The sequence below is a fragment of the Podarcis gaigeae genome (assembly GCF_964106915.1).
Source record: "Podarcis gaigeae genome assembly, chromosome: 15".
NCBI lineage: Eukaryota > Metazoa > Chordata > Lepidosauria > Squamata > Lacertidae > Podarcis > Podarcis gaigeae.
The window spans coordinates 3,661,272-3,673,693 of record NC_139692.1 but is presented as its reverse complement, the minus strand read 5'-3'; the positions used below and the strand labels follow the sequence as shown (position 1 = coordinate 3,673,693).

The 12,422-nt window shown below is 44.9% G+C and overlaps 2 long non-coding RNA genes across 2 annotated transcripts in view; both read right to left on the bottom strand.

Annotated features, from left to right (window-relative positions):
• LOC310832212 overlaps window positions 1-12,422 on the bottom strand; it is a 288,863-nt gene that overhangs the window by 207,273 nt on the left and 69,168 nt on the right. The gene's annotated exons all lie outside the window — the stretch shown is intronic.
• On the bottom strand, window positions 7,848-9,714 carry LOC310832031. Its single transcript, XR_014558112.1, has 3 exons — window positions 8,856-9,714; window positions 8,091-8,565; window positions 7,848-8,043 (listed from the first exon to the last, which is right to left on the bottom strand). It is a non-coding gene; the product is annotated as an uncharacterized lncRNA (long non-coding RNA).

Below are 12,422 nucleotides of genomic sequence, written 5' to 3'. Positions count from 1 at the left end.
AAAATAGCACTGGATATTTCCCTTCTCTTCCCCGGCATTAAAATATAAAATTAACAAAAATGTTAAAGTAGCAGGTAAAAGCAACATAAAAAGTGAGTCAACATAAAACCTGAGCCTTTTATATGTTTAATATGTCCAGTTTTATGGATGGGATTTTATGGTTTATTTTCTAAATTATGCCAATAAAGGCTGAATGAATGAGCATAAAAAGTGATCCACAGAAGTAAAACAATAAAGAAAGATCACCTGGTGCAAAAAGAATAAGTACTGCGAGGTGTGCCATTCCATAAACAGGGCTGCACACCTAGAAGACTCACGTCACATATTTCACTGGACAAGAGCAAGCGGTGTAGTTTTCTTTTTTTATAAGGAACTGGAAAACTTTCCAGGGCAAATTAAGGTAATATGCATGGAATAATTGGCACCAGAAGATTTTCAAGCTGTATGGGATCATTTTCTGGTGGCATGGAGAGTGATCCAATATAGGGTGCTTATTTTACTTGCATTTAATAAAACAAGGTAAAAACTTTGAAATTTTCTAGCTGGCCTAATGGGACATTGGCAACTGGCATCTATTAGTACTATAGGAAGCTGCCTTCTATTGAGTTGAACCACTGCTACATCCAGCTCAGCATTGTCTACGTCATGGGTAGGCAAAGTAAGGCCCGGGGGCCAGATCCGGCCCAATCACCTTGTAAATCCGGCCCACGGACAGTCCAGGAATCAGCGTATTTTTACATGAGTAGAATGTGTCCTTTAAAATGCATCTTTGGGTTATTTGTGAGGCATAGGAATTCATTCATTTTTCCCCCTCTTCAAAATATACTCCGGGCCCCCACAAGGTCTGAGGGACAGTGGACTGGCCCCCTGCTGAAAAAGGTTGCTGACCCCTGGTCTACACTGACTGGCAGTGGCTCTCCAGGAAAAGGTGCCACATCTTCCGTACTTGAAAGCAAGAAAAAAGTGATGAGCACTGGGGCAACAAATTCTAATTTCACATGTATGGAAATGGGGTCTGAACTGGTGGTGACCGAGCAGGAGTGAGATCTTGGGGTTGTAGTGGAGAACTCTATTAAGGATCTCCTGAGCTCTTATATTGCAGCTCAGACACTAAAGTCATCTGGAGGAGCACTGATAGTTGTCCCCCATGTTACAGAGGCCTGCCTGACCTCAACCAGAAGTTGGGCATTTAGCATCACTGGTCCCATGTTGTAGAACGCTCATTCAGCAGACATCCTTGCTTTTGGCTTTCAGGAATCTCTTGAAACATTTTTTGTTTTCATGTCAACAGACTTTAAACTTTTCTTAAGTCACCAATGATTGTTTTAAAGGTGTTTTAAGTTGCTGTGCATTGTGCCGATGCTTGCACAAAGGAGGCATATAAATACTTTTATAAATAAATGCATAAATAATCAAATGCATAAACCTATTCAAAATAGCTTTTGGAGCGGAACTTAAGTTCAAAGGCAGCCCTAGTACTTCCTGATCCCATAAGTCTCATGGGGTTGGTTTATTAAATTTTCAAGCAGCAATCATAGATAGACAGCATAGTTAGTGTGATTACCAATTTAGCTGTAGAAATCCCAGGCTTTATAATGAGCACTTATCTCGCCACCCAGGCCCCATAAGTGCATCATAATGTACCCATTCATATACTGTAGGGCCTGGTGCTTCCATCTCAGTTCCGACAAGCTAGACATCTAGGAAGAAAGTGATGGTCCCCGAGATGCCTTAGGTAGGATAAATTGTTTTCCTGGAGTGGTTTTTCTTTTTCCTTCCTCCCCCACTGCCCCAGTCTATCGCTGTTCAGCAGAAAGCAGACTGTCACTTAGAAGATAATGATTATTGCCATCTGCTCACTGGTGACAAGATCCTGTTGAGATGCTGGAGTAATTAAAGCCAACAAGTGACTGACTTGGCAAGTTCCTAGGTGCAGTCCAAGACCTATCAACAATGAAAACAGGATGTTTATGGAGATCATGTGTGGGTTTCTCCCACCCCCTCAAATAGTTATATCAGGGAAAGACAATGGGAGGCCATCCAGATTTTTTTCTCCCCTGTCTCCATTTTAGTCTCACAACAAATTTATGAGAGAGGCTGGAGCGAGAGAAAATGAACAAGGCAAAGTCACCTAAGCACTTTACAAGAACTTCAACCCTACAAAGGCCCATCCAGTATCTTGCTTTTGCAGAGGCCAACCAGATTCTTGGGGCAAGCCTACAGACAGACCTTGAGTGCAACTCATTCCCCTCCTCCTCTGTTTTGGGTTCTACCGAGGACTTCTGGGTTGGCGCCATCGCCGAATGGCGGACTCCCTCCGAGCTCCGGAGGGAGCCTGCTCGGCAGGGGCTGGGTTCTACCGCGTCGGCGTTGCGGGGACCCTCAAAAACCATGGGCGCTGAAACCCATGGGCATGGTGACTCAGCAGGCACCGTTTGCGCCCCCTGACCCGCGAAGGAGCCTTTTTAAAGGCTACGGAGCGGGTGCCGGGGGTGGTGGTGGTGCTATGAGTCCTCCACTTCCCCTGCCGAGCGAAGCGGCATGCCATTTGGCGGAGAGCGCTGACTTCTTCCATTGAAAATTCGGATTAAAAGAACAACCCGTGAGTAATTGGAAACTGGACTTAAAAAGGGAAAAAAGTTTAAATTTTAAATTCGGAGCGAGCGGGGGAGGTGCAAAAAGGAAGTCAGCCTCCCCCCTGTCGTAGAGGATTTAAAGCAAAGGATTTAACAGCTAAGATCGAGTGCTACCTAAGTTTGACAAAGTTACTAATTTCATGATGGAAAATTATAAGACTGGGCTGGAGGAGAAAAGTAGAATGTGAGCTAAAATGCACCCCCCCTGGGAACCGGGAGTGATCCGCGAGAGCGCCGGGAGAGGAGAAACAGAGGCTTTGACAGCTGTCAAAGGAGCTGTCAAAGCTGAAGAATAAAAAGAGAACTGTGTTATGAGGACTTTGCCGGTTACATTTGTTACAAATTAGATATAAATTGTTTAAAACAAGGAATAACAAGTTACTTTGACTGTTGGGTGTGATCTGGAAGGAAACTGAGTTACTATAATCCCTCTAGAGGGGCTGTGGGACACTACAAGTATTGCTGGCATGGAATTCGAATTGGACTTTTTATCTCCTGGGAAACTGCAGAAATGGAACACTATTTTGTCTACAGAGGTCTCTACACTAAAGGAGACAATAGACTTATCTATTGAAGAATGGAAGGGACTTGACGTAAAGTTTTGTTCCTGAATAACAAAGCCTCTGTAGGGGATTCAGAAGCTTTTTTTAATTGGAACATTTTTGCAGGAGAGCAGGAAAAGAAACTAGAGGAAAGTGAGGAGAGAGAACAATAAAAACAACACGAACAAAAAGAATTGGACAAAGTTGGGAGTGGGAACATTTGGGACATCCAGATTTGAAAGGTCTAAAGAAACAAAATTGGAGTTTTTATTTTTAAATACAGAGATCTGGATGGAAGAAATGGACCTTTTTGAGATAGAGTTTTTCTAAGATTGGACGCTCGAAACTAAAGATGATCAAAAAGACGGCAAAGTGGACTTGTGAAGGATTTCGGCCTAGATGTGGGATCTCCAGGATAACAACAGGCATTGATGGACATTGGGGAACGTAACCGGGAAAGGGGGGAGGGAAATTTGGAATCCAAAGGGTGTTAAATTATACTTTATTCATTTTTCTATTTTCTTTCATTTTAATCTGTTATGCATATTAAAGAGGGGAATTCGTGGAAGGGAGCGGGGTCGATTTTAGGGGATGGAAAAACATTTTTAACATTGGGTTAATTATAATAAGTTTAAAATTTGGGGTAAGAACTTGCTGAATCTATTTGAAGGAATTGGAATACAAGAGGGGGTGGGGTGGGGAAGTCCTGGAAAGATGCTAATGAAAACAAGCTTATAAAATGGATGTTTTATTTCTTTTCTTTTTTCTGTTATATTTGAAAATGTTCAATAAATATTATTTAAAAAAATGTTTTGGGTTCTACAGAGACAGAGCTGAGACAATGGAGGAAGGCACTTACAGCTGGTGCCACTCTTGGATGGGTTGTAAGTAAGAAGCAGACTGGTAGTAAGTGTGGGATGTAAAACTGCAGTCAAGTACAACATCCCTACAGTGGACATGTTAGGGGATGTTTTGTACCACTCAGGAGAGGACTTCCTGTTTCCTCCTGAGCTGAGACAGACTTGAAGAGGGTGTGGTCTGTTGTACTAGCATGGAGGAGCACATGGCCTCCATATTCTGATCAGTGTGTCTTCTCCATTTTGGATGTTGCTTTGTGTTTGGAGAAGTGACTGCTTAGTCACAGTCACTTCTTTATGGACTAGTTCTAGTTGTTATGTAACCTAAGTCTGCCTTCAGGGATATGTCTGTGAACCTGAATGAATCTGTGAGTAAACTACTTTTATATTAACGTTAATCAGATTCTTGTGTTTATTCTTTTAAAGAGGGATTAGAAGGGATTTTACCAGTAAGACTCAGATGAGTCAACAACAAGCTAATAACTGCCTAATTTAAAAAAGGGGATGTTTGGAACTCTGCTCGAATATGGACCTTGCTAGCGCAACTTAGGAAATATATCATTAAATAATATATCCTCTCCTGCCTCTCTAATCATCCCCACAGTAAGAAGCAGACTGGTGAAGACTGACTGAGGGAAGGCTGAGGTTGGTGAGGCCGGGGCCAGAGCCCTCTGGCTGGCTACTGTGGAGAACAGGATGCTGAACTAGATCGAGGTAGCTAACTTTTTCCTGAGGGCCACATCCACTCTTGGCCAACCTCCAGGGGCCACATACAAGCAGTAGACATAGCTAAAAGTGGGTGGGAGGAGGAGGAGGAAGCTGACAGTCCATGCCACCCTCTGGACTACTTGTAAGTAAGAGGAGAGCAGGCAGGTGCAGCCTTAGGGCAGACTGCAGTTGGTGGGGCAGTGCCCCATGTGCCCTAATAGACCTGCATCTGCAATATAGCAATTTTGATATATCATATGATTGTTTATGGAGGCACACATTTGCTCCTGCATATTGCTGAAGAACCACACCAAAATCGTTTTGATGCAAGATTACTTTTCTGTAGCATTTCACTGATGCACACACAAACATTATCAATGGGGAAAGGGAAGATATGAAGGAACTGAAGGGAATGAATGCTGCAGCAAATTATTATTATTATTATTATTATTTCAATTTATATACCACCCTTTATCAAAATTCAGAGGAGTGCAATGCCCAGAGCTTAATGACATTACCTCAGGCAGCACAGATCAGGTCAGCTTGCTTTGGAATTGACAGAAAACTAATTCTTCAAGCATTCAGGTCCCAGCTATGATTTGTAGCTTGTTCTCCTAGAACTCCCTAGAAAATGAACTTGCACACCATCCTACTTTCGTCTTCCATGAATGTCAGCCCAATGCTGGGTCAGCAGTTCTACTAAGGCCACTTGGCAGACAGCGTGTGGTTCAAGCTGATGCTCAGATGTCTTTGCAAAGCTGGCAATGAAACCAGCATCCTGCCTGTCTGATGCAGCTCTTCAATTTTCTAAAGTGTTTGCTGATTTTGTTACGCAGGGGATCTGGTGGGAATTGATGGGCAGAAGCATCAATGTTGAGTGAATAATTGATGGGTTGCTCAGTTTAGGAGCTGTACTGCCCTTCACGCAGGGCAATGGCAGCCTTTCTCTACTGCAGGCTAATCATTTTGTTGGTTTATTTATTACTTGCTGCTGTACAGTCATACCTCTGGTTGCGAACATGATCCGTGTGGGAGGCATGTTCGCAACCCGCAGCGTTCGTAACCCGAGGTATGACTGTATTTGCTGCCAAGTTGCACTGAAGCAAGTCATGGTCAACAATATTCAATGAGTTCCACTAGGACAGAAATAGGCATTATTTCTCCAGTGTCCAACACAGCCCTGGAGTGTCTGCTTTCTAGTCATGCTCTATCAAGTCCATGCCACTGTGAAATAGTGCTGTGAAGGAGCAGAATTTGTATTAGGATTTCAGCATCAGCTCCTGTGGCTTGTGATCAAGCAAAGGAGGGAAATACTATTCAGAGTGGGAAATCCAGGATTCCCATTATTTTATTGTCCCATTATTATTTTATCTTGTGTGTGTATATACAGCCTTTCTTCCAAGAAACCCAGTGATTTTCCTCCCTCCCCTCCCTCTACATTTTGTCCTAGTAACAAGAGACAAAAGGAAGGCTGTGAGGTAGCCTAAGATACTGTGATAAGCACAAGAAAACCCACAAACATCTTCAGAGCTGAGTGGAGATTTGAAGGTGGATCTCCCTGGTCATAGCTTGACATTCTGGGCTAAAGTCAAAGAGTTCAAGAGAAGCAGAGAAGGGGGTGCTGGATACTGAGCCCTCCATGCCGCTTCTCTTGGAAAAGGGGCATGGTTTAAGAAGCCCGGTTGCCCTCCCCTTCCCATTGTGCCCTGCCCCTTTCCCTGCAAGGGTTCAGGTGAGTGCAAAATGCCTTGGGGCGCAGCAAGCTTTGGGGGGGGGGGCAGGATGCAATGCCAGTGGGATGATGGAGGGGGAGATAGCAGGCAGGGAAGCTGATGGGCAGGTGGGGGAGGGAGAGAGACCCCCCCCCCCAAAATGAAGGGAGGTGGGTGTGCAGCTGAGGTGTCCCCCCCCATTTCGAGTATTCCGAATAGCAATATGGATACTATAAACACATGCGGAAATACAAACGTTTCCTAAATTTCAGCTGAGTTTCCTGCATTCCAGGGGGTTGGACAACCTATTTCTGAATAGGTTTAATTGGGTTTGGTGCTTTCTCTCGGCATGTCATTCCTTGAACAGCTTCCTGTGCAAAGATAAGGCTTGCTTTCATTGCTCTGTTCATTTGTACATGTGACTAGTGTTGTGTGGAGGGAAATGCAGCCCCTGGGCTGAAAAATGTCTCCCTCCTGTGTTTGAAATTCTAGAATAAGTAACTGCCTCTTTCCCCTCAGGTGCTATGTCTGTTTGTGACATCACAGGAGACCATACATAGACAGGGCTGGGGAAACTAGGCCTCAAGGGGGGCATTTATTAATAAAGAAATGATGACTGAGGAGCCCCCCCATGAGATGTGACACCCTCAGAAACCCTCCTTGGCAACCACCAAGGCCCCCTGACCCTCCCATTTTAAAAAAGTTTTTCCAAAATGTTAGTTTTTACAGTGCTGCAAGACTGTTTGTTTGAGCAGTTGAGGGATTGGTATTATTTATTTATTTTGGCCTTTTTGAGAGATAAATAAACTTAAGGTCTCTGGATCCTTTTAAATAAAGTGATCTGGACAAAATGGGTGAATTAGGAAACATTTTATATTATACGCACTTGCAAGTGGGGTAACCCAAGATCAGGCACATCTTCATCAGGAAAAACACATCTTCTAAAGTCGCTTGTCCGGCTGCAAGTCCCTCCTTCTATGCCCACAAGAAGGGGCCTGCCAGTTGACAGAAGTATCGCGTCCGCCTCATTAACATTTTACCATCCCACTTCCCATGTTAATCATAATACAATACAATGCAATACAGTACAGTACAGTACAATACAATACAATACAATACAATACAATACAATACAATACAATACAATACAAAACAAATACCTTTATTGGCATTTCAAGTTAAGACATTTCAAAATGGCATGAGATACAAAGTCTTTTTTCTTCCTGTATCTTGTTCCCAAGAGATTTGAATGGGGAAATCCTTTCGATTCCTCAATAATAAGGGGCAGTGGGGTGAGGGAGGAGCTATAGTTTGAAAAGGGTGCTGAGAGTTGTTAGGAGACCCCCGTTCCCTAACCCTACCCCTGACACTAACCCTAACACTATCCCTACCCCTGACACTAACCCTAACTCTAACCGTTAACCCTTAACTAGAGCTACAATTCCCAGTGTTCCCTGCCAAGAAGGGAACCCTAAGCCTAACTCTACCCCTGACGCTAACCCTCTCTAGCCCTAACGCTAACCCTTAACTAGAGCTACAATTCCCAGAGTTCACTGGCCAGAAGGGAACCCTACTCCTACTCCTCCCCCTACCCCAACGCTAACCCTAACTCTAACCCTAATGCTAACCCTTAACCCTTAACCCGAGCTACAATTCCCAGAGTTCCCTGACAAGAAGGGAACCCTACCCCTACCCCATCCCCAACCCTAACCACAACTCTAACCCTAACTCTAACCCTATCCCTAATCCTTAATCACCCTAACAACTCTCCGTCCCCTTAACCACCTACAGTTCCCGAATCCCTGAGGGGAAGCCATTCCTGTTCAAAGCGTCTTCATAGCACTTCCAATGGACAGTGTGCCTAATGTGGCCTAATGTTCCCTCCCCCATTTTCTTCTCTCTCCCCACTGCCCCATCACTTGCAATGGCGCAGATGTCCGCCTGCAGTCTCCCTTCAAAGCTCCTTCTCTCAGGTCTGGCCACGGCCTTGTCTGTTGCTCACTGCCAGTATTTCGAGTTCATTTCTCCAATGTAAATAGGGACATCCTGCGGTTCTCTTCATGACTTTGAAGGCTGGACTTGGGGAAAACCTCACCGGCTCCGGACATCCCTGTAAGGCAAAGGAAAACAGGTGAGTGGGATGGCCCCCATCTGACAGCGTCCTCCCAAACTCCTCCTCTGTTTGGCTGCCTGTTAATAAACAATGCTTCCAAACCAGTTTGCATCCATCTCAGCTAGTGGATGCCTCATGGCATCCACTAGCCTGAATGCAAACTCTTCCGACAACCATCCACCAGCTGCAGCCTCGCCAGGTCCATTGCCAGACATCAACCAGCTTCAGAGTTGAATATCAATTGCCTTCAAGTAGAGATCCCACCAGCAAGTAAACTTTGTGCTTGCCTTCTCCTTGCTCCACAGCATCCCAGCACCGGGCGATTGCCTCCTTCCGCTAGCCAGCTTGCCACCACAGGGCAGGAGGCCACCAGGGCTGAGTGCCACCGAGCTGCCCATTTCTCTTTGGGGAGGGCAACTGCTGAGGCTTGCACCTTGGCCCACATTTATACCAGCTCAGCTGCCAAATGTTTTTGTGACATCACAGTCAACCCACAGACAATGGCAGCAGCTGGGGAGGCATCATCACCCCCCCAGCCCTCACAAAGGTGAGCGCAGCTTAGCAGCCAACAACCCCCCCCCCCCCAAGTTGTGCCAATATCTGTGAAGGCCACACCAGAAACCCAAGGGGGCAGGAGGGGGACATTTTTCAGCCCAGTGGTTGCATTTCCTTCCACGCAACACTAGTCAAATGCACAAATGAACAGAGCAATGAAAGCAACCCTTATCTTTGCACAGGAAGCTGTTCAAGGAATGGCCTGCAGAGATAAAGTTAGCATCTCAGGAAAAAAGCACTTTTTCATCAATCAATCAATCATTTATTGTATTTGACTGAAAGCCATTACAAATCCTGTTACAAAAGCACCAAACCCAATAACCCAAACTATAGCTCCCAGATTCTTTGGGGGAAGAAGCCAGGTGGATGCCATGTGAACTCAATGATGTGTCAAGTGATGGCGACATACTACCTCCAGGTTCAAAGGCGGCATATTTCTGTCTATCAGTTCCTGAGAATCACGAGGGCTGTTGTGGTCAGATTCTGCTTGCAGTTTTTGCACAGGCATCTGTGAGAATGAGATGCTGAACTTGGGCCACTGGCCTGATCCAGGCAGCTTTCTTATGTTACAAAGGAAGACTTCCAAGAGAATACTTTTAATCTCACACTCCAAGAAAGTCACATAATGCACTCCAAAATCAGAAATTTTGAAACCATTCCAGCACTGTGGCATTTTACTTTTTCAGAAAGTCACATAATGCACTCCAAAATCAGAAATTTTGAAACCATTCCAGCACTGTGGCATTTTACTTTTTCTCTGCATCTCTTATCTGAACTGTGTACTGCCAGTTTCTTTGAGTATCTTTTTTCCAATTTATTTTTATTTGGTAACCATTTCTCCCTTTCTGAGGAAGGAACAAAAACATTCCAAGTTCTCAGTGTCCCTGACTTAAGAGTCTGACTCCTCAGACCTGCCTACCAAGCGCTCACTGGCTGGTGTGTCTTTCCACAGTAGCGAGATCAGAAGAGGACTGTTTCATTGGCAGAAGCCTAAGCAGCCACGAGCTTGCTATTCAGACACAAAGATTTTGTTTTAGTCATTTATTCTTATTTTTAATTACTTGGCACCACAGGCAGCTCTCTCCAAAAATGGCAAAGGCTACAATCCCACCTACATGGGAGGAAGCCCCATTGAATTCAGTAGGACTTACTTCCAAGTAGACATGGGTGCAACAGTGCTGCAAGGTTCTCTCCTTCCTTCTCCTGCAACATAAAAGATGGGCATGTACCCCAATAAATTCTCTTTATGCTGAAGATCAGCAAAACTATGCAAATCCTGCTATTTTCCAAGCCAAGCTACACTTGAAATACGGCTTCCCTGCGCTCTGATAAATGCATTTCAGAAAGAAAAAAAAGAACACGAGCGTGCTTATTCTTAACTGAGGATTTCACATCAGGCAAAGCTGCATGGTCTGTACCCTAAGGCTTAGGGTGTTGTGCTTAGCCATCTGGCATAAGTCCTAATGACTACTGAAAGGCCGAGGCTGCAATCCTATACCTGCTTACTAATAAGGTGCAGTGCAGCTAGTATGAAGAACCAGTCATACAGCATAAAGCATAACTACTCTACCCAACTGCTGGCACAAGGTTCTCACCAAATGTGGGATGTAAAAAAAGTCCATCGTACCACAAGTAGAGTCATACCTCGGGTTAAATGTGCTTCAGGTTGAGCGCTTTCGGGTTGCACTACGTGGCGACCCGGAAGTAACGCAACACGTTACTTCTGGGTTTCGCCGCTTGTGCATGCGCAGACGGTCAAAATGACGTCACGCGCATGCGCAGAAGTGGCAAATCACAACACGCGCATGCGCAGACGCGGGTTGCGTTCGCTTCTGGATGCGACTGGGGCTCTGGAATGGATCCCGTTCGTATCCAGAGGTACCCCAAGTATTTGTAAAAGCCCTTTAAAGCCAGTTAGCGCATCATTACATAAATGCAAGGGCAGCTTCTCACTGCCTTGCACCAGAGACAGGGGCAAGTTTGTGAGGCAGTGCTGGACGGAACTCGATGCTGGCGACCCAATCCTACACTTTCTCCATGACAAGCTCCTGCTAGACTTTGTGCTTTCTGCACACACAGTTCATTGGCTTTACTTTCTTCCAAAATACCCTTTTAGCTATGCTGTACCGCTCATTGCAATGCCTCGGATACAACTCGGCTGAGGAATGGCAATGCTTATATGGTTGTTTTTCTTGCTCTAAAGCTAAGAAGCTGACACTAATGTTTTACTGTGGTTTTATAATTTGTTGAAAGCCACCCAGAGTGGCTGGGGCAATCTAGTCAGATGGGACGCATATTATTATTATTATTATTATTATTATTATTATTATTATTATTCTACCTCTGCAGCACAGCAGACCATATTTTATTCAGGTGGTGCTTTAAGATGACAACATATAAAGAAATGGTAAAAGGTCTACCGCTCTTAACCACTATGCCACACTGGAAGCAGCTCCCAGGCTCTGCAAGGCCCAGAAAGCTAAATAATCCATCTCTGACCTGGAGGAATCCAGTCTTTTCTCCCCCCCTTTGGAGGGGGGAGGGGACATGGCCCTTAAAAAAGCTGTATCCTAACCCCTTAGACCAAAGCCTGTTCGCTCATTTATCTGGGCCTATTATTTATTGACAAGTTTTATATTACTTATTGTATGTTAGGTTTATCTCTCCACCTGCTGCAGGGTGATTTAGGAGTGTTGCTGTTGCTTAAAAAATAAAATGAAATTCGTTGCAACCTGCTTTGCTCTTTCTAGCATAGCTAAAAATAAAACAGAATTTTGTTGCCACCTGCCCCCCCCCCCTTTGCATAACTAAAAAATAAAAGAGGATTTGAATTCTGACAACTGCAGTTTGTGAATTGTAGCTCTGTGGTGGGTAAACTACTCTTCTCAGGATACTTTGAAGGAAAGAATGAGGTGGCCTGTATGGTTCTCCAGCCCAGCTTTTTATCCTCTCAACAACCACCCTGTGAGGTAGGCTAGGCTGAGACACAGTGATTGGTCCAAGGTCTCCCTGTGACTGGATCTGAACCCAGGTCTCCCAGGTCCAACGCAGGAGCCCCAGCCCCACCTTGTCTTGTGATTCATACCTTTTGCTAGGCTTCAGAAGTCCAGAACCTGTAATTAGCTCTGGTTCCACTTGCTGCTAGACTCCCTGCCATCCGTCCCACCCGTCCCAATAGGCACTATCAGCCACTGCACTTTCCTGAAGTGATGGTGGACTCTCCTTCATTTGAGGCTGCTGCATTTTCTACATCAAACAGAAGGCTGGACTAGATGTCCGAAAGGCTCCTTCCAGCTCTA